At 30.8% G+C, this 22,061-nt stretch overlaps 1 pseudogene; it reads right to left on the minus strand.

Moving 5' to 3' along the window:
* Nucleotides 1–10,143: 10,143 nt before the first annotated feature.
* Nucleotides 10,144–11,790, minus strand: LOC134234111 (alpha-(1,3)-fucosyltransferase C-like; annotated as a pseudogene).
* Nucleotides 11,791–22,061: the final 10,271 nt, after the last annotated feature.

Consider the following 22,061-nt stretch of genomic DNA (forward strand, 5'->3'; position numbering starts at 1 on the left):
TCTCAGCTGTAATTTGGGCACATAAATCTATGATTTCAACAATGACCACTTTTACAAATCCCCAATTTCTGCATGTACGTGTCTTCATTACATATTGCTTCATTATACACTGTTTCAGTAAAGTGTATATAATTTTATTGACCAAAAGTAGGAAGTTTTTTTTTATTAAATCATTTATTTGGGGGGGGGGGGGGGGGGGGGCATTACATGTATCACATACACCATACAAAACATTGAAAGATTGTTTCAGATCTACATGTATGTAAAATTAGGTTATTTTAGTTGATTGTAGATACTTTTTTTTAAAATCAGAAAATGTATTGACTGTTTACTGTGATTATTATCAAAAATTTAAAATTTACCTTCAATAAAAAAAAATATTTTCCCTCCCTCCTGTGTCTGAAACCCATCAGGCGGCAATTCCAAACAAACAATTTTTAAAGGATGGCCTGACAGATGGTTTATATAATTTTCATTCACATCTGATTTTGATAAGATTGATAATATGCCTATACTGTTAATTATATAATTAGAATCATGTCATTATTTATGCTTTGGGTACTTTAAAGTTATTTTAATAATAAATAGTCATGCCCTATTATTAATAAACTCATACAAAATATGTGCAACTTTCAATGTACGTAGTCAATATTTCATTAGTACTTACCTATAGTGCTTCTTATTGTCATGTATATTTCTTCATCACAACCTATTATCCCACCCTTAGTGCTGAAGTCCATTTAACTGACGATACCTACTTTTTTTTTAAAAAAAAAAAAAACACTTTTTTCAATGATGCAGCACTTGTCACATAGGCAGGAATTTCATAGGATGCAATCCATTTTTAAGTTTACATGTATCTATCACATCTATACACAAACATGTATATCTTTCAGAAACAGTAAAGCCTGAACAACCAATTAACTATGGGTAATGTTAAATACTTCACAAGTTGGATTAAAACCCCTGAAAATATCCAAAACACACAGTATTTACTCCTCAAAGTTGCTTTCTGCTGTATACTTTTACTTTCATTTTCATCGATTAAAGCAAAAGATTTCCGAAAAGGGAAATAACTCTTGACAAAAATGTGTGTAAATTTAGAAATTTTTACAAACTTTACAATCAATTTATTTTCTTAAAGTAAATATTACCTCTCCAGTTTTTTCATATGTTCTTCATAATTGTATAAAGTGAAATTCAGAGCATCAGAATATTCCACCAGTGATTGCGTTTTTCGTGTACATTGTTATGTTCAACCCCCCCTTTTTAAGGCAATTTTTTATGTTACTTGGCATTTAACGGCAGGTCTAAAATTTTTTTTCAAGTTTTTTTGTATAGAAAATACACATTACAAATTATTTCAAAGGAAAAAATAATAATAATCACCTTTATTTAATTAAATGTACATTAATAGGAAGATATATCATTTTAGGTATTTACCACCTATGTACAAAAACAGGTAACCTGGTTGCCATGGAAACAAGACCAATTGATCACTTTTATCAATATTTTTGTAAATAGGGCTTATAATGTAATTATTTCACCAAGTTTCAGCAAAATCTGTGATTTTCAATTTCCAGCCCATTTTGATGCTAACAGAGAATGACTCTTAAATTCTCAATCGTATTTGTACCAGTGAAACATTGCTCATATAATGCAGGGTGGGGCATGACCTTGACTCAAGATGTTTTGGGTGGATATGCGGACTAAAGGAATATCTAAAAAAAAAAACATACGGGAACTTTTCCAGTCGGTAATACATAGATTATGTATTTTTATAACAGAGTTTGTTATTGCTTGTCGCAAGGTCATTTAGAAAGTTCATGGTCATGCACCTAACATTCCTTTACAATCTTTTTCCTGTATAAACATTGTAAGTTGCTTCCTTAACAAGCCTCTAGGTTGCTTATTTATTTATAACTTTAATTTAGAATTGTTTGACCTATACTCAAGGTTACGTATTCCTTTCCGTAGCTCCAACGGAAGACCTATTCGTTGCTTTGCGACGAGCTCGGCTCTAGTTATATTACTAATTTAATATGAACTTAATATTTTAGAACGGACCTGTCATAGCATTTCATGACTTATTTAAAAAATATCGCCACACAAATACCACCATGTTTAGAGTTTGTATGGAGTTTAGATACCTCATGTTTACGAGCCCACAACGGAGTCCATAATGCGAATTTTTACGCACAAATGATAAATAATATAGATAACACTACATACCCAAATATTTCATGATATTCATAGTGTTTAAAATATCTGAAAGCAATTTTTTTTATTTCTATATAGTATTTGGGTGGGATAATTTCTGCATTTTTCAAGGCAGCTTTAACGACAAAAACCTCATTTGGAAAAAAATTCTTTCAATAAATATTTCTAAATTTACGATTGAATGTCAGTCCTTCATCGTAATTATTTACTGCATAAATATCACTGGGTTAAGCTTACTTCAGTATTGCACAGGACATCGTTGCTGATTTGACGTAAGCATGATAAAAACGCTTCACGTTTGTATTTTCGGCGTGACGTCACACGAAAATATAAACATTCAAAATCATCCAATTAGAGAGAATCTCTGCTACTAGATACGAAAAAATATTAATTTTAAAAAAAATTGCTTCAGAAGCTTATCATGATACAATGACTGTGACCTGTTAATTATGAAATAAAACGGATCATGACGGGTGTGTGTACTTGATCTCGCTGCACTGAGAATTCAAACACTACGTCTATGACGTCACTGACGTCAGACTGCAAGGTAAAGAGAAACTAATGTGTGGATTGGGCAACTTCACAATATCTAAATGATGGCAAGATCTTTAAAAGTTTTAGTTAATAACATGAATGATAATTTCTAAAATTAAATGTAACTGTTTCCATTAAGAAAGAGGATTTTCTATTCGTGTCCTCTTTTTTGACTTCAAAATGAAAAATCAAGACAATGCAATTTCAGTAATCAACATTTTTTTAATTCATTGTCATGTTTGAATACATTGAAAATTGGTGAGAACACCAATTTTTTATGCTAAAACATACAAATCATTAATCAGTTTTCTATATTAACAGTCAAAAATTGGTGAATGCACCAATTTGAATTGTCAGTATCTTCAAATAAATATTGATCTTGGTCATGTTAGTTGTTCCACCATGAAAACAAGATTGAATTTACAATACTTAATTCTCTAATTAATTCTAAGAATTAGTGAACTAACCATTCATCTACTTGGTGGGTCCACCAAAAATACGAAGACGATTGCCTAAGATAGATAAAATAGATATAGCAAGTGTATTTATCAGTAGTGGGGATTTTGGTGGTTCCACCAAAAACATTAAATGTGGTGAAATTCCTAAAAACATTTTACAAATGACGTTGGTGAATCCACCAGTTTTAAAATACTGAAGCAACCCATTGAGAGAAACTGAGTTGTAAAACAAAATAAAAAAACGTCCTTTATACTGAGTCGGTGCACTCACCAAAATGCATAAATTAAACTAACAAGACATTCATAAATTTCTCTCACGAATACTTGGTGGATCCACCAAAAATACAAATAGAAATCCAAAAGAATACTTAAATGATACACTGTCAAGATTACCTTGTATTTACTAAAGTGGAAAATTTGGTGGATCCACCAAAGACATTAAAATCAAAAGGCAATCATAATTTTCTTGTAAAATAACTAAGAAACACTTTCTTAATACATTTATGTACACAAGAACAAAAACCTGGTGGGTCCACCAGAAAATTCCAAAATCTCCATGTAACTCAAAGATCAACTAATTTGTCTCGAAATATAGAAAGTCGTTTGGTGGAGTCACCAACCTGTAGAAAAACAAATCCCTAGGCTTTCTTAATTTCACTTACAAATACTTGGTGGACCCACCAAAAACAAACCGAATACTTAAATGATATATTATCAGCATTGCCTGTGCAGTTAATTTTTTAAAATGGGGAGTTTGGTGGGTCCAACAAAACATTAATCAAGGAAACATTTGTAGATTTCCAATTACAATGATTAAGTTCCTTTCCATATATATGAACAAAAAGTTGGTGGAATCACCAGAAAAAGTCGAAAATATACATCTTACACTCTCTTCACTTTTTGTTGATACATTCGCAATTCAAAAATAAGTGGAACTATTATCATGTGATTAATATAATTATGAAATGCAATTTCAAAAATGTGTATACATTTTCAAAACAAATGTGAATCCTCTAATTAAGGCAAAATGTTACATAAACATTATATAAAATAACCTGGTATATACTGTTTTATTTGCACGTTAATAAAAAGAATAAAAAACAAATCTTTCCTTAATTTTTTAAACAAAAAAAAATACTTAGTTTGTTTCTTTAACCCCCCTGTGATTTTGGATATTTTCCGTGTCTGCACCTACTGTATTACACCTTCTGCAATGGGGTGCAAACCCATGCATGACACTTAAGCAAACTACTAACATCGAAGTCCAAAATATGTTATTGGGCTAAATATTTCAATTCATGTACTCCCTCTCTGAATTTTTTACTGAAGCAATAAAAATACATTAACTGTAGTACTCTCAAATACACATATAGAAAGCATTAGGAATGGATGATGCAGAAGTAAAAGTGGCAACCATGAGAATCAACACCAATAAAAATAATAAACACGGCACAACCTTTAAAGATATATAATGAAATCATCATCAATAGACTACGAGTATGTAGTTATTCCAAATAGAATTTAAAATTATACATCCAGGTCCAACACAATCACAATCGCAAGAGTTGATATAATACATTTTTATCCCTAACATTGATGTCCCTTTTCACATCTATGGCGTGGTTTGCAAGAACGAAGGTCCAAATTCTGATAAGAACTTTCATTGACTCATTAGCCATCCTTTCATAATTAAACTGTTGAGTACGTAATTCCTCTTGATTTTTTCTTGAGTAAAAGAACAACTTTTGCTTTGAAATGTGAAAACTATCATCACAATAAAACACCAGTGATATCTTGTTTAACACTGTTTTCTGGTCTCTTTACGATTGTATTGTTTTAGACATCTCCGTGTTTTCTGTTTAAATCCTGAGACATCTTGGTACGTAGTTGCAATAATGCTGGACTTATCACCATCGTCTGATGCCCTATGATTAAAATACATATACAAAGTCTGTGTATGATGCACAAAATTTTAATGATTCATATTTTCGTTTTTTTTTTAATATATTTTATAGAATTTCATATTTTAAAAAAATAATTGAATTCATTTAAGTAAACAGAATTTGAGAAAGAGGTCCAAAGGCCAGTTTGCTAATAGCAGATTAAAAAATTAAATAAGAAAGCTTTCCCGGTATTAAATTTTAATTGCATTGCCCAAACCCTAGGCAGATGCTTTGAACATATTTGTATCTGTCTTGAGGATACTTTTTCTAAATTTCTTTAATTTCAGATTTTCTAGTCTAAGATTTAAAAAAAAAATATCGTGATATTTCTTCCTTGCATAACTTTGATATAATGTTAAAACCGCACACTACCGGCAGGGTTTTTTTTTTTAAAGAAACTTGATATAACCTTACATTCTATTTTCGTAAACCTTATCATATTAAAAGTAATTTACAAAAAGGTTTTGAGGTAAGTAACTCGTCAGCTTTTTAAAAAAGTTCACGCAGAACCTCTTACTTAAAAAAATATTTATTAAAATTCAATTTTTGTAAAATATTTATATTCAACAATGTAAATTTTTTAACATTCATCGAAAAAACTGCTTAAAAATCTACAAAGAAGCAGGATTTATGAGGGGCTATCTCTTGTGGTGGAAGGATATTCAGCAGAAATTTCTGCAAATCTGCACATTTATAAAATTAAATGTCTTGAAACTTTAGCCTCACATACTTTTACTCGGGGAATATTTTTCCGAAGTGATTTTGCTGGAATATTTAATATAGGTCCTATTTTATATTTTTAGAACAAGTTTTACACCTTCCCTCAACAAACTTTGCCAAGAAATGAAGATATATTAAAGAAGTCAAGATAACATTTACACTATTTTTTGCCTGAAAATCACATATTTTGACCAATATTTCAAAATTAACATCACTGACCCCAACTTTTTCTTTAATTATTTTAAACTACTTGATACTTGTGACAGATCAGCACTTAACTCCCAAAAATCTTGATATAAGAAAATATTTGATTGCCTATTTAGTTTTTTAATACCCTAAATATGTTATTTTTCAGTGCAAAAACGTCACACAATAATAAACGCACATTAATTTGCAAGATTTGTTCAATGACAAATATTATTCAAACTATTTTATGTAAAATCATATTAGATTTATTAACGTAGTAACATCTGATAAATTAAAATTAGAGACAAAGTAATAAATCAAAGAGTTAAAATTTAAGTGCAAAAAGGTCAACTAAATTGTACCATAGATCAGTAAGATGTACACTGACCCCCTATTTTCTCTGCAATTTTGAGTAATACTATATGAGTACTTATCCAAAGTAGACTTCCCCAAAAAAAATCCTTGAAATAGCAAATTTGACGAGTGACTTACCTTAAGTGAAGATGACGAAAGATTTTGTAACCATATAAATGTACGTGTACAAATATTAACGCATTCAGTTTGTACTAACAAAGTGTTTGCTTCGGAGGGGGGGGGGGTTACAAAATTAACTTGACAGAGGAAGGACACAAATAAAAAAGGAAACATCATGCTGGCTTCATAAAATTATAAACCATTTTGTACTTGTTCCCTTTATTTATCTTGATACTTTAAAACATGATCTTCACTGCATCAACAAACTATCCATCAAGACAGAAACATAATTATTCTTCATATTACCTATCTCACTTTCAAAATAAATGCGACTTACCATTGTAAAGCCTACATATTCTTCTTCGATTCTTCCAAATGTCTTCTTTGTAATACATTTATTTAGTCATTTTCATTTGCAAGCATTATGGTCAAATGAATCCCTTAGCTTTATCACCATTCAGCACATGTTCAGGTAGTTTTACGTTGCTGCATATTCCATTTGTTTATATCCATGCCTACTATAAACAATGGTATGCGCGGCCCTACTTCTTGTTAGATGTGTAATTCCAACTCTCATTCGATTCAAATAATGGTGTTGTAACACGCGCGGGCTTATTCTGGCATAACATGTCTGTATCCTGCAGAGTCCATCGCGCATATCAGACGGTCAAGGTCAGCGTAGTACCGGCTCTGATGATCAACTGAGATTTGAATTAGCTGATTGCTATTATTTTCATACCCTTTCTCCGGTGCTAAAACTTTGCTTAGATTTCATTTATCATTGCCTGTATAATTTTTATGAGTTGCCTTCAAAGTTAACATTAATATATTGCAGTAATAAAATATAAGTTACGCAATTCTATCTTAAAAAAATAAAATAAAAAAACAACAATAAAGAAATAAACGTCGTTTTCTAAGCTAAATCATGTGAACATTTATATTATGTTCTATTAGTTGTATATGTAAAAATAGAAAAAAAAAGAATTGTAAATAATTTATTTATTTGAAAAAAAATTGTCTTTTTATATATATTATATGAACTTTAAGATAACATTGGGAGAAAAAAAAAAACTTTCCGTTCTACTGTAACAGTAAATAAACATGAAGAAAACAAGCAACGTATCAGCTGTAAGACACTTTAACACTCTTATAAAAAAAAGAGGAAATCGGATATAAAAATTGCTAAAAGTTATGTGCGAATCTTAATTATTTAACAGCCAGTATGTATTTTTTGCATAATGTAAGCCAATTGATTGATTTCAAAAGTTTATTAAATAAATCCAATTTACAATTTTTCCGTGATTGTATAGTTTTTATAAATATTCGTTCCTGAAATATGATCAGAAAAGTCCAATACACTTTAAGAATGATTTTCAAAATAATAAAATGCCAAAAAGATGTAATTTGAGAATAAAACCGGGAATTCTCTTGTCTGACCAAAACAGGGTATTTTGTGCTCAGGGGATATCCATGATCCCAGATATAAAAAAACATTTCATTGGCTAATTCACCATCACCAACAACCTACGCTTTGTCCGTAGGTTTATCCGTTGACCTATGAACCCCAACATGACACCACCCTCAAATGCAGGTAAATACATGTTACTAATATTTATGGGCTCAGTCCCCATCTCTGCACCACAGGAGTTCTAGCCCTAGCTCTTTTATTTATTTACTTCAAATTTTTTTTCTCTTAGTCAAAACTCTTAATAATATACGTACATTCTGATTTACTAACCTTTTATATCATTTTATTTTCACTGCTAAAAACTAAAAATGATTATGATATTAATATTGTCTAAGTTTAAAATGTTCAAACAATATGTCTGTGCTAAACCCTATAGGTTTACAATAACACAATATCCGATGTCGTATAATAGTTTCAACAATAATGTCAGCTTAAAAATGTGTATTTACTGCTTAAATAAAAAAAAATTGTTTCTTACACGGGGATGGAATACATGTAGAAGCAAATAAACTTTAACTCGGTAGCTAAAAGAGCCATAGCTGACTTACCAAATTATTTAAGTGTAAATCACTTGTTTCTATTTAGGTGTATATAGATGTGTACGAATCCCTTTTCAATATAATATCAAACTACGTGTAAGGATGTTTGTAATCATTTGTGAACGAGTATAATTATATTTTCATAGGTGCATGATAATCATTTTTCTTGATGAATATATCATTCTTAGACAAAAGAAAATTAAGAACATCTATTAAATAAAACAATTACCTATGAATTTGACTTAATAAAACAGCTTAGGACTGTCTGAGATACTTTCAAGTTGTAACTTTATTATATTCTTGATCCCCCAACACCTCCTATTTCAGAAGAAAAAACTGTATCCGCCTTACTACATGTACATCACACATGTACATTGCAATAGATGTTTGAATATTGCATTTTTAATTTCTTCCAATCCATCTGCAATATATAATACGCTTCTGCATAAAAAAATATCCCTGCTTGAACGCCCCTAACATTATTAAAAAAAAAAACTCTGACTAATTAAAAGAAAAAAAAAACATATAAAAATTTATTAAAAGTATTTTATGAAGTTATATATCTTGCGCATTTTGTTCCTAGAATACGCGATTCCCCTCGTTCCATGCACTCTTATTCGTATGCATGTAGTTAATAGACTTGTACCTTAGGTTTCATGTATTGCGAAGAGCAATTATGGTTTGGAACTTCTATAAACTTGTATTTCATTGTAAAGTAAACTGGGTTGACTTGCATAAATAGCTAATTAAGCCAAGCTGCCTGTAAGAATCCTCTAGATGTAAGACATTTTTATTATGTTTTCAAATCACATCTTAAATGGTGTTTAATGAGATACTAAATTCTTAATTTAATGATATCATAAAACACAATCCCTAGTTATATGGGTCAAGAGTTCAATGTTAACACATTTTAAGCTTTATCGTGATTATGACAGAACAGTCTTACACGTACGCAAGCACACCAGGTCATTGCATAAACTCATTTGAAGAGCTATAATAATGATGATTCCATTCCGGATGTGAATGATCGAGATCGGATCGAGAATGAATAACAAAAAATAATTCAATATATTTGTTATAATGGTGATCTAACTATGTTTTTGAAATAGTACAGCAAAAGAAAACAGGCCTATTGTGATAAATTTCCTTTCATCAAGCAAAATAAATTTCATACTTATACAGAATCTTCCAAACCATTAGATCTTGAATACGGAGGATACATGCTTTCATTCGAAATGTTGGTTTTACAATGTAACAAAAACTTAATTTCTTAAAAAGTAAAATCTAACATAAACACAATGACATTGCAAAAAGTATATTATTAATGAATACACATATAAATGTACAGATACTCTGGAGTGTGTAAAGAAATTCTGATTAGTTAGGTGACTCGCATTTGGTTCTAATTTGCCTGCACATCAGTGATTAGCCGGTGAATCCTCCTGTTGGTGAAAATGACCTAATGAGAGCAGTAGGACATGATCTCATAAAATTATTTTTCAGGTGTTTGTAATGCTCTCTAGCTGGAAGCGGGCGTCAGCATTGGAAAAGGCTGTACATTCACGTTAGTTCCACACGGACTTTATAATTATATAAATCATTCTCATGCCAAGAAATCCCATCCGATTTTCCAAAGCAATGGAGTCAATAAAACTGTAATCGATTAAAATCACCCACATTCCCCAAAGGCTAGTAAAACAATTTACGGCAGCAGATTTCAGGGGGTGGATCATAGGTTTTTAGCTTTCTTAAATGTTCGTAGTTACAGAAAAATAAATTTGATGGATTCCACCATTTATTTTAATCATAAATATTTTAACTTTAAAATGAAAATACATGTATTTACATAGCAAATCAGGTAACGTGTACTAATTTTGAATTTTTCTCCATTTTGTTTAACCGGGAAATGATGTAAACTCCCGGGAATTTGGTGCTCTTTTCCTATAATTCGACGCAATACTTCCACACCTACCAAGTTCCTCATACGCATTGTTAATTTATACCAAGGAAATATTTGATATGGAAATAAATAAAAATTTGAAAGGTGGCTTATTTCTACTGAAGACTCAGTTTACTATAATTAATTTAACTTTAACCCCCCCCCCCCCCGGAGCAGAAAGGGGGTGTGTGTAAAGGCTTCTAAACAAGTAGTATGCTACCTGTGCTTTAAATATTAAATATTTCATTAAGTTTTGAAAAACACTTTTAGAATTTAGAATAAAATTACACAAGAACTGTTGATTTTAGTAATATTTAACATGTATATCATCACCGATTATGACGTGATATGTCTTTTTAGTCATGTGACATGTGTCCTGTCTCCCCTTAATTTCATCTATTCTTTTATTTATCATTTATACAATATACATCTGGATTTAAAACAGTGAGCCAGGATTTATTTCTCCTCGTCTTTTTCCCGTTATCAACGTCCCTTGCATATTTACATAAATCACACTGAGCATCAAACACAGTTTTTCGAAAAGATTGCGGAATGAATTTGCCCTTCTCCATTAAGTAGCTTATGTATTCCGTTTCATTAGAACCTATTCTGATCAATTCTTTGGCTAAAAGTCTGATAGTAGGAAAATCTTGACTGTTAATGTAAGTTCCTGTAGGAAGATAATGACCGGCGTCTATGGGTCCGTTTATAACTGGTATTACGTGAGCACGGTTTAAATAAAGTGAAAACAGTTTTTTCTGTTGTATAACTTTTGCAGAGTGAATTCTCAAAAGAAAAAAAAGAATTTGTAATCTCTTTCGAATATGTCCTGGCACCCCTTCAAATTATCATATTGCTTGCCACATCTTTTACTTCCACATCTGCCAAATTTATCCACTTTTAAGTATTTACTTAGCTCTTCAACCATTTTTTCTCTTCTCGAAGGAGTTGGACAGTGGCTTGAAATCCATACCGCGTCTTTAGTTTTCTTGCTGAGTATTCCAGTGTAGTTTTTGATGACGGGTTCTTGTATTTTTTGCAGTTTACCGTAGAATGGCACATAAATATCCGATTCCTCCATATACGACATAGATAAATCAAAATGTTTCATCCATTCTTTGTTTGGTCTTTCAGTATGATACGGGCTTTCTGCCGTATTAAACACCCAGATTTGTCCTTTTTCTTTCTTAATCACTGTTTTAGGAAGACGTCTGTGACTGAATACTACGATATCAGCCTTGGAAACATTCGTTTCTAAAACACAGCCATGTATGGAACATTGAGTGCCATCGTAATACCACAACTGATCTTAAAAGTATTGCTCTGCTTGGAACCAATGTGTGCGATACATCCTTGGAAGTGAGTTTAATACTTTATTTGTCATATTTGTATTTGTTTCATTCAGTGACGAGTCAAACGTATCTAAGGTAGAGAAGAAGGCCAGTAAAGGACGTTGCGTTCTTGGAATCAGACTCAGGATTATAACAAAAGATATTATTGTTATAAAACACAGTGATGTAAAAACGCCATTTGTTTCGAACATCTCTGAGTGACCTGAAATAATTTTAAAAAAGAGTTTTGATTAAAGCCAAAAAAGATAAAGGAAAGGGAAAAAGCAAATAATTTATGATCTAAGAAATATCATCATACCTGATTACAATACAATAATTATTTTCATTGAATGTCAAAGGTCATAAGTGTAATGTTAAATTACGTGTATATGTCGTTTTCTTCCTTGTCTGCATGGTGCATGGCGAACATTAAAACTTACTGTTCTAAATATTGAGTATCTGAAACAACAAACTTAAATATCTATCTAAGCCTCTTATTTCTAATTCGTCTCTTCTTAGATAAACATATTTCTTTTTCTTTTAAAGCTTTGTATTAAATATCTTTTATTTTGTTCGGACAAAAGTATTGCAGCGAGGTTAACGACTCCTTAAGGTATATCTTTCTAGTCAAAGCTTCGGGAAATCGATTATGACGTCACAGTGAAACTGTACAAATGAATCTCTGTGAATAAATAATGATTTCCTTTTACATACAATGTTACATTCTGTTGTTTTTCATAATTATTGCAAACATGAATAATGTGTAACTTATGTTGTCATTATTTCACTATTCGAATGTAAAATTTTAAGCCAACTTGATCTCGCTGTATTGACATAGATCACACCATAGACAAATTGACACGCTGTGTCTCTGTACTTGAGACGCAGATAAAATTATTATTGCAACTTGCACATATGGAAATTAAAAGTAGATAAGCGTAATATGACTAAAATTGAGTCATATTTTGTAATGTATAACTCAATATTTCGCAGTCTTCTTAAAATGAAAATGACTTAGTCTCTTATTAAGGCGCAATCATGCAGTTTTAAACATAAATGTACTTCAATCCAAGGTACAACCTCTCGAAAATCTCAAAAGTTCAACGATATCCACTTAACTATAAATTATATATACACACATGTAGATATTGTCCCTACTATTTTGAAAAAAAAAGTTGGGAGCAAGTTGTGCACTGTTGGATTTTCTTGGTAATTTTACCTCATTTCAATGGGTATAGTTTAAATTTAATGCACGAAGTTTATTAGAAGACGGCTAAACTGTATATAATGCCAGGGCATTAGGAAATTGCTCCCAGCACTTTTGAGGTTAAGGTATATTTATTTCTGAAAAAAAAATCAATTTCATAGTGAAAAATTATCTGTTTATTATTTAAATTTTACGATCTTTGTATCGGTACATATTTTTTTCTAATTTAACCATGTCACGTGACAAACAGTTAATTTTCCTGAGGTTGCTTTGGTCGAACTTGGTTGAGTTCCCATACATACATACGCATAAGTACAATTCCCATAAAATTCAAACTCATACTTAAAAAAATGAAATCAACATTATATCGATTTTCTCAGAATATTTCAAGGCATACCTTATGGGTGGCCTTAACCTAGCTGTGATGGGAGATACTTTTTAATTAGCAACAACTTGGATCTTTAATCACTCAAAATACACCTGTACTGACTTACAAACAACTTTGATCCAAAATCACTCATCATACACATCTACCGTCTTACTAAAACTTTGATCTGAGATCACTCAACATACATATCTACCGTCTTACACACAACTTTGATCTTAGGATACCCATAATACACCTGTATTGTCTTACTAGAACTTTGATCTGAGATCACTCAACCTTAAATCATAATAAACGTGTAGTGTCTTAGAGACAACTTTGATCTTAAATCATTCAACCTTAAATAATCATAAACGTGTATTGTTTTAGAAACATCTTTGTTCTTAGATCACTCAACCTTTAATCACTAGCAGCAACTTAACCACGACTGCTTGGATTAATTCTTGTACATCCATGAATATAAGCTTGTTTTTGAAAATATGAAAATGAAAAACTCATCACTTTACCACGTAAGGAAAAATCTGTTACATACAATTATTGCCTTACCTTCTCAGACAATATCTGTTTATCCTTTTCTGCTTTGCTTTGAAGCAGGATATATAATCATTATACACGGATACATAATCTCATCATCTCAGTCACGTGATGATCTCAGTGATGTATGCTACAGATTACGAGGAATTTTTATTTTCGTTTTTTCTAAAATAGAATTTCCTTATCACCATATAACACACAATAATGAGTGGTTTTGTATTTTCCTGATACCTTAATGGAATTTAATTACTACAATTTGCCCTTTTACAGTATATTAACAGCGCTTATTAAAATTTAATAACAAATTTGTTCAATTAGGCTAAGGCAACTGAAAAAAATGTTTAATTTTTAAATCAGGTGAATGTTTCTTGTATTATCTATCAACGTGTTTTGTGAAATATCATCGAATTATTATTACTTTGTTTTAAATGTGCTGTTTATTTTTGCCAAAAAATTTATTTGGTTTAAATAAGTCATAATAAACATGTTTTGTGTTAGAGTCTGTTGTGATTTTAGGACATTTATCCTTAATCAATATATAAATTTTAAATTTTATCAATGCTATAGTGTTCAAGTCTCTTCCAATGTGCTTTTTGACAAAAAGCTAGGCCTAAGTAAGTCTTCATCAACATGTAATCTCTTAAAAACTGTCTAGCATATTTATGTCATTGAGATCAATGAATTAACACTTAAGTAGTGTTATCCTCTACCGAGTTTTACTAAAGGTCGTAAAATTTGCCGTAGACGTAGAAGTAAACGTAGACTTTACGATCTTTAGTAAAACGCAAAATCGACGTAAGTTATGTCTTTGTCTACGTTTACGCCTACGTTTTGACTTACGACCTTTAGTAAAACTGGCTACTGCTTTCTAGTGATTGCCCTAGTCACGTGATTTATGTATAAGATGAATGTTTCCTTGTTATCAGAGCTGAAATTGTTCAGTTTTCAAAACATTTTATTATGAAAATGTAAACAATATTTTTTTATATTCAGTCGATTCCACTAAATTAAATTTTATATAAAATATTTCGACTGTAACTCATGATTCCATTTTTATTTCATTCTCATGATTTGATTGTGAAGAAACACTAACTACAAGCACAATATTGTATTTTTCCATCCATCAAATCTGAAATGTATCTCTTGATCGAAACTGTTTTGATGACACTGACATGACTTTATGTTAGTTATCTAGGAAATCTATTGTGTACATGTAGTTAAATTATCCGAATTATTAATCAGGATATAAATGACATTTTGAAAAAAAAAATTAAACAAATTTCTTAGTTTGAATATCAGATGCCAGCTATTTTATTTCCATTTATACTTTTTTAATTCATGTTAATTTTAGTCAGTCTTATTTGCACTTATTGTTTAATGAATTGAAATCTGCAGTACGATAAACAGTTTGTAATCAATGTTCTTCATTAATGTACTAGACAACAAAACGAAATCATAGGTAGCAAATCATACAGCAGATATCAGAAGAAAGACTGAATGTTCAAGAATTTTCTTATTAAATGCATTGTGTTCAGTACTTATCACTGAGTTTTAACTGACTGTCATCAACGGTTTATATGGTTAACTTACTCATTTCATTCTCCATATCCTTTCATATTCATGGATTTACATGGATGAGTTATCTTTCCTACAGTTGCACTGATTAAATATTGTTGAAGTGCTATGGAAAATAAACAATCTTTTATCAAGTAAGCGTTTAAATCTTTACCTAGCATATAGCAAAGTTATTTGATTCAGATTTATTGATTGCAGATGGGTATTTATTTTTCGTCGAGTTTTAAATTGTTTCACTCTTAGGAAAAAGTCGAAAAAGTCGCTAATATTAACAATATTAAAAAAATTGAGGGGCAATATAACATCTGTAATTAATATATCAAAAGTGAAAAAAGGATTACATATATAACATGGCCAAAACATACCGGTCTCTGCTGACAAAGCAGGTAACAACATGATCTTCGTTTTTAAGGCGTCATTACATAAAAGTTGTATTTTAGAAGAAGTTTGATTTAATTCTGGATGTGATTATCCAAATTATACCGACAGTTCTCTTTCTCAGGAAGAAATTCTTCAAAATCATATGTCAGTTTTGACTATTTTTATGAACCCACAGAACCAAAATGAATTTAAACTACTATATCTATATTCCGAACTTCATAAAAATCCTCAAAAAAAAAAGAAAGAAAGAAAAAAAAGAAAGAAAGAAAGAAAGAAAGAAACAGCGGGTTTCATTAAATTTTCAACAAAGCCTGTTTGTTTATTCCAAACTAAGATATTAACATTGATATGTGAAGGAGACACTTCAAGAGTATTGTGCAACAATATAATCAAGAAGTTATGTAAATCAGATATGGATACCTAAAAATGCCAAGAAATTTCTGGACAATCTAAAATCACAAGAATTTGCCAAAATCAATAGCTTAAAAAGACTTTTTAACATTATACACAACAATTCCCACTGATAAATAAAAGTCCGGGATTTTGATATCATTGACAGTTGCCTTTTTAATATAAACGGAAATCATATATTTTATTAATTTTACCATTGGTCATTTTCAAAACTATTTTGAATACACAAGTACTCTGGATTTGACTTCAAAAAATAAGTTTCGCATTGAAAATATCTATATGGGTTTTGTAGACCAGGTCTTCCAACAATCTATTGGAATTCCTATGGGTACCAATTGATCCTTGTTATTAGCATACCTATTTTAGTATTCATATGTACAGAACTTGTCAGAAATCTTAAATGTGATAAGAAAACACTATTTATGGCCTTCAACTCGACAATTCAATATATCGTATACAACGTATTGTCAATAAACAGTGGTAATTTCCATTCCCATGTCGATACGATATATTACATTGAGGTTGAGATAAAAGATACTGATGAGTCTGACACATCAGTTTCATATTTGGATATTTTACCTAAAAAAGACGTTCATTGTAACTTAACATCCAAGCTCTATGATAAACTTGATGACTTTAACTTTATAATGCTCAATAACCTTGTCAGCAATTAAATTTATAATTAATTCGAATGCCGACTGATGTTTTTCATACTTATTGTAAGTCCATTATCTATATACTGATTTACGACTGATTTTTCCGTTATTTCCCGATGATCATGACAAGCAGCACACTTGGGTGTGACCGGTCGGCAGAAGATGCTCACTCCTCCAAGGCACCTGATCCCATTTCTGATGTTTCAGAGGTTCGTCCTTGCTCTGCTCCTATTTTGTATTGTTTTATCTATTTTTGTGTCCATATGCATCACTTCGGTTTTTAATGTTAGTCGCCAGAATAGTTCTCCATTGTTAACATTGCTTATTATAACGGCTGTCGATGGGGAAACAAATAGTATCTAATTCAAAACTATACTATTTTGACTTGGTTCTTATTATCAAACCTTGCCATAAGCGTCGGAATTCCCGGCGTTGAATTATAGATCTATATGATACTTATGTTATATGTAAAATATAACTTATTTGAGAGAAACAAGTGTCAATCTTCAATGATTTCTTACTCTCCTGAAGCTAAATTTAAAGGAATATATAGTCATACTTTTATCTTATACACGATTTTAAATTTATTTTTAAAAATCATTCACAAGTTATAAGGGCCATGATCAGGTTAGGGCTAATATGAAAGAGCCTGTTATTTTAAATAGTAGATATGCAACAATAGTAACTTCCACAAACTCCACTGTAATACCAATTCACTCTTTCAATGCGGAAGCATCTTCGTCTACACCATCCCCAATTGTTCGCACATGAGTGACTGTCACCGTAGGAAGTTTGGGCTGAAAAATTAGAACGATGTCAAAGTTACTATACTTATGTTAATTGCTGTTTGACATTTAAAAACATTTTTAAAGATAAAACAGAATATAACATTTATAAAATACTAAAGTTATACATGTTGATATAGACCTGGATCAGCAGGAATTGTCGCTTACATAAATTTATACATTAAAAACTCTCGTCATCCCACTATCCCATCATCGATATCGCGCCGTAGTATTATCGCATCAACAATCTTTAGTTGATGCTCGATGGTGCAACGGCATGGTCATATCCGGATTCCACTAGATAATCGCTGAGACCACAAGAGATCTTTCTACTGATTAATCATCCTGATATTATGAGATTTATTACATTTATATATGATTGTGGTAAAGACACTTTAAAACATAACGTGCCCACTGGGTCTTTATAATATACTAGAATTTGAAAAAAAAATAATATAAAGAAATAGAAATACCGAGAAAAAGACAAACATCATTCAAAAAGGTGAAAATGTAAATTTAAGGAAAGATGATACAAACCGAGTCATCATTCAATGAATAAAAGAACAAGTTTAACTGTCTAGTATTTAATTTTCATTCAAAGTTTCACAAAAATTAAATTTAAAGAGAAAAATATTTATATAGATTAATAAGGATGGCCGCAGAAAGGCAGAAATTTAAACCTCATAGAAGGTTTCTCTTTTTTAATATTTTAATTTTTTTAGTTGCATCATTTGGAAGGAAAGTAGGCCCAGTAATATATACCAATCCAGGCATCAATATTTTTTTTTATCATCTGTCCTTAAGGAAAATGAGAAAAAAATCAAAGTAGAGATAAACTCTAGATCGCTTGCCTAAAAATTGATATGGAAACTACTATATCTGCGCAATGTACAACTCAATATTGATATATATTTGTCTTCAAGGCATATGGTAGAGTAAAAAGCTTATTATTAATAGTTCCGATTTACAGGATGAAATTTTGAGCAAGATGATTCACATAAGACTTTGTTACTTGAGTTCTAACAATAGCTATGAGAAGAAGGAATTGTCTGTTACTGATAAAAAACTATTGATGTTTTTACTTCTATTTTCTCTATGCAGTTAGTGCTTATTTACATGCAATTCCAAATACAGACATCTCCCTATGATATTTTCCTTCACTTCTATAATATTGTATCAGTGCATTTGTATTGCATGAAAGCCGGGACACTATACATTATATTCTGCCAGATGTCACGAGTAAATCGTGCCATTTCTTTGGCATGTATGGTTTATGGAATGGTGTGACACAAATATTTTTTTGACCGATTTTCGATCTGTAGAATGTATAATTATCACAATGCACCTGTAATATTTTCATGTGTTTCGCAGATAAAAACATATAGAACATGTACGTAGAACATAGAATTTTGGAAAATCTTGAAAGGAGAATATAATTTCCAATAAAAACTATGAAAATAATAGCAACTTCTACAAGTAAAAATTTTAATATAAAGAGGGTTCTCAAAAAGTCGTAGACAGGGAAAACAGTTTATTTTCTCTTTGCTGAATTAAATTTCTTTTCTTTTCATAACAAAAAGTAACATTTTATGATCATGCATTTCAGATTTCATGATAATATCACACTTAATTGAAAAAAAACTATTAAAAAATATAGAAAGCATGTAAGTGTTCATCGGCATGAAAGTAAGCGTAGTTTACGTCTCTTATAACGTCATGATATCTTTTTCTGCTCCTCGGGCGTCTGTTAGCATTCAATAGTTTTTTTTAAGTGAAAGACCACTTTTGAATAAGGTACTTATTTAAATTCACTATTGTCCGGCTTTTTGCTGTTGTTTTTTTTTTTTTAAAGCAGATTCAATTTTTAGTCGAAATTTAGTAGAAGATCGACATACGAGGGTTGTCCAAAAATGTCGTAGTCTTGTGTCATTTTTTATGTTTTTTAATAAAATTTTCAGGGTGGATAAAGCGTGTTCTTGGCCAATAAATTACGAAGTTTTATCATGTTTACTTTAACACTTATGAGTAATAACATTTAAACTGATATCGTTCGCTAACAACCGGAGCAATCTGTAACGTCAAAAAATACGAAATTAACGGTTTAAATATTTGGAGAAAAAAAAATTCCAATTACCAGAATCAAATTCTTAAATCAAGCGAAACGGTTATAGTTATAAATGTGAAATATCTTAATTACTATGATATGATCAAACATTAAAATATGTAAACAAAGTACAATGTATATAAATATACAGGTATGAAATAATAAAAATTTGAAAACGCTATGTTTCTACGGGCTTTCCGTCTGTTTTCTCTAATGGAGTTGCATAATGGAACTCTTGCCCCTTTCTTACATTTGTAGCCCTGTATTTTATCTAAGTTACTGTTATTCACATATACATAGAGAAACCGTTTTAGTCATTTTAAATACTAAGGACGAGAAAAAGTTTCCTAGTCAACAAAACATTTATGACTGGAACCTTTTGTTTGAGTGAATTCAGGATCAAAACACTTGATCATAGTCTAATGCGCCGCCTGTGCCAACGTAGCCGCCATTTTCGAAAAAGTCGGATTTCAACTCCATGTATATAAAACGTTATAAAATTCATATTTGTCAAACCACAAACACCAAAATATGAAGAAATATAGTTAACAAAACAGCTTAAAGAATTTTCATTTCCATTAAAAAAATACAGTGTAGTAATTACTTTTCCGTAGGATTTTAAATATAATATACCCTTTTTTATTGCAACTTTTGGGTATTGCGCCGCCTTCCTACACCAGACAATGAAATGTGTCTTTTAAATTGAAATAATTTGTGTAGTTACTCCATATTTGTTCATAAATTTGTCAAATAGTGTTTGTTTAATCTATACTGTAAACGTATTACATTTGGCTGTGTATTCTTTTTAGCGCCTTTCGCGGAAAGTAGCATCCGCTAAATCAAGTACATCGCTTATGCTTTGTGTATAAAGGTTTATGTAAAGCACATTCAAAAAGCGCTAAATCAAATCTACGCCAACTTGTTGAAAATTCAATTTCCGCCAAATATAATACATTTACAGTATATGAAGTTTCATTAATGTATGACACAGGGTTCCTACAAAACAACGCTTGTCTTCGGAATTTTGGGACAACCCTCGTGCACTGTACGTAGCATAGAATATATACATTGTTTGACGACGTCCGAGGTAAAGAGTGTTACCAATTGTCTGCGTACCTTTACAAACAGTACTCTATTTCTTACATGCTGTAACTATTTTCGGTAATGAGGAAAAACTCTCATTGAATCTCATGCCACTTAAAATTAACTCTCCTATTAAAATCTAATGTGTAATGTCACTTCTGTACTTTTTTTCCTGTCTCTGATATATACAATCCCTATCTAAAACAATTTATTTTATATTCGTGCGCCGGTTACGCGTTTGACGACGTAATTTTCCAACAACACTGAAAATCATGACTATAATCGTCTGTTTCCAATGCTATTTATATGAAATTTTCACATATTATTAAGATTTTGATTTCACTGATTTAGATTTGAGTTCAATGTTTTACATAGTACTAAAGAAACTAAAACAAATGTAATAGTCATATGCGTAAATTAATTATTCCGAATTTTGTCCGTGCACCGACAGGCCTTATCGGCCATCATTTAAATCGTCCTAATATTATTTATATGAAAGATGTACATTTAAAAATCTATAATTTTAAAGAACATTGAATATATTATATTTATGGAAAATTTGGTTCGTATTGGTTGCATGTTTTAAAAGTCATAATTATTGTCTACGACTTTTTGGGACAACCGTCGTATATCAAAGATATAAACGTCAATTTTAGGAGAAACAAATGATAAAAAAAGATATCTGACATTCTAGTGATTGACACCGAGTCGCCTGTATAAAAAACAAATACGTTTATCATTATGTCATCGGAACTACCCCTTCAGAATGGAAAGTGAGGAATCTAGAAAATAGTTTAATAAATTTAAAACAAATTATGTATTTTGCATTCTAAATAGACAGCAAGTGCAAGTGCTTACAACGAACGAAAAGAAGCGATCCGCTAGTATCTAACTCAATCTATAATCCATAAAAGTTTGACATATTATTGGTATATCTCCTGTTTGTTCTTTGTGATTATCTATAGACAAAATGTCATTTTGAATTCAGAAAATTGTCTTCAACTTGGAACCGGAAGTTAAATTAAAATGTCCTCCCTGATAAAAATAACGTCATCTTACTACATTTTTAGGATCCAATGCTTAACACAAACATGCCGAAAGTTTGACTTTAACCCAATGGCCAGGGGT

This window comes from Saccostrea cucullata, unplaced genomic scaffold (assembly GCF_032062105.1).
Source record: "Saccostrea cucullata isolate Sc308-1 unplaced genomic scaffold, CSIRO_AGI_Scuc_v1 ctg9320, whole genome shotgun sequence".
Lineage (NCBI taxonomy): Eukaryota > Metazoa > Mollusca > Bivalvia > Ostreida > Ostreidae > Saccostrea > Saccostrea cuccullata.